At 39.4% G+C, this 1,239-nt stretch overlaps 1 protein-coding gene across 1 annotated transcript in view; it reads right to left on the bottom strand.

Annotated features, from left to right (window-relative positions):
* esyt2b (extended synaptotagmin-like protein 2b) overlaps window positions 1–906 on the bottom strand; it is a 19,116-nt gene extending 18,210 nt beyond the window's left edge. The window contains exon 1 of the mRNA XM_016481236.1: window positions 550–906. The gene's annotated coding sequence lies outside the window, so the exon portion shown is untranslated. The remainder of the gene's footprint in view (window positions 1–549) is intronic.
* Between the last annotated feature and the right edge of the window lie 333 nt (window positions 907–1,239).

The following is a 1,239-nucleotide window of genomic DNA, read 5'->3' on the forward strand; positions in this document are numbered from 1 at the left end:
TTTCAGCGGAGACCAGGACAACTAGATGAGCCCCAGAGACGGATCCCTAGTGAAGACCTTGTCTCCTAGATGGCCATCGGGACAAGACCACGGGAATCAGATGAGTCCTCTGCACAATCTAACTTTGCTAAAGCATGGATCAACCTGGTGGTTTCGTCTGGCCAGAGGAGAACTGGCCCCCCGACTGAGCCTGGTTTCTCCCAAGGTTTTTTCTCCATTCTGTCACCGATGGAGTTTTGGTTCCTTGCCGCTGTCGCCTCTGGCTTGCTTAGTTGGGGACACTTAATTTCCAGCGATATTGTCGACTTGATTGCAGATACTATTTAAACTGAACTGAGCTGGACGATGACATCACTGAATTCAATGATGAACTGCCTTTAACTGAAAATTGAGTGTTTACTATTGTCCTTTTGCATTGACACACTATTTTCCTATTTGATACTGTAAAGCTGCTTTGACACAGTTTTCCAACTCCCCAAAGTTCTTATATGTGTTATTGTCGTTGGATCTGCTGCAATGATTGAGGATACCCTTCCTCGATTAACTTACCTCATGTCAAATGCATCTTGAAAATGATCAAATATCCTTCATAGGCCATTAAAGTTGACTTCATGGAGTGCGTGGAAAAAAATATGGTTGGTCAAGGTCAAGGACGATCTTTGTGGTTTTATGAGCACATTAAAGGGATAGTTCAATAACAATTCTGTCATCACCTTCTTATAACATTGTATAACATTCTTTCGTGGAACATAAAAAAATATATTCTAAGAAATGTCTCCGAATATGTCCATACAATGGAAGTCATTGCGATCCAATGCTGTTTGGTTCTCAACATTCTTCAATATATCTTCAATCATGTACCACAGAAAAAAACAACAACAACAACAACAACATGAAAGTGAGTAGTTTGGGTGGATTATCACTTTAATATTAAACAATGCCCAGAAACATAATTACTTGTATTGTGTATATGTACTTCCATACAAATTCCCACACAATTCTAATACAGTAACAAAACATAGGCCTACAATATTCAGAAATAAAAAACATCTGGACCATCCCTGCTCCTCCTTTACCTCTTTAGTTCTTGACTTATTCCTCTCCATTTCTACAACATCTGTAGATATATCTCAAAGTCATTCAGCTGCCCTTGGACTGACCGTAACATGTAGCTGATGGAAGTAAAACTAATTATTTCTAGATGTCTTCTGCATGCACTCATTACGAGGACTCTATGAT

The sequence above is a fragment of the Sinocyclocheilus anshuiensis genome, unplaced genomic scaffold, assembly GCF_001515605.1.
Source record: "Sinocyclocheilus anshuiensis isolate Anshui unplaced genomic scaffold, SAMN03320099.WGS_v1.1 scaffold613, whole genome shotgun sequence".
Lineage (NCBI taxonomy): Eukaryota > Metazoa > Chordata > Actinopteri > Cypriniformes > Cyprinidae > Sinocyclocheilus > Sinocyclocheilus anshuiensis.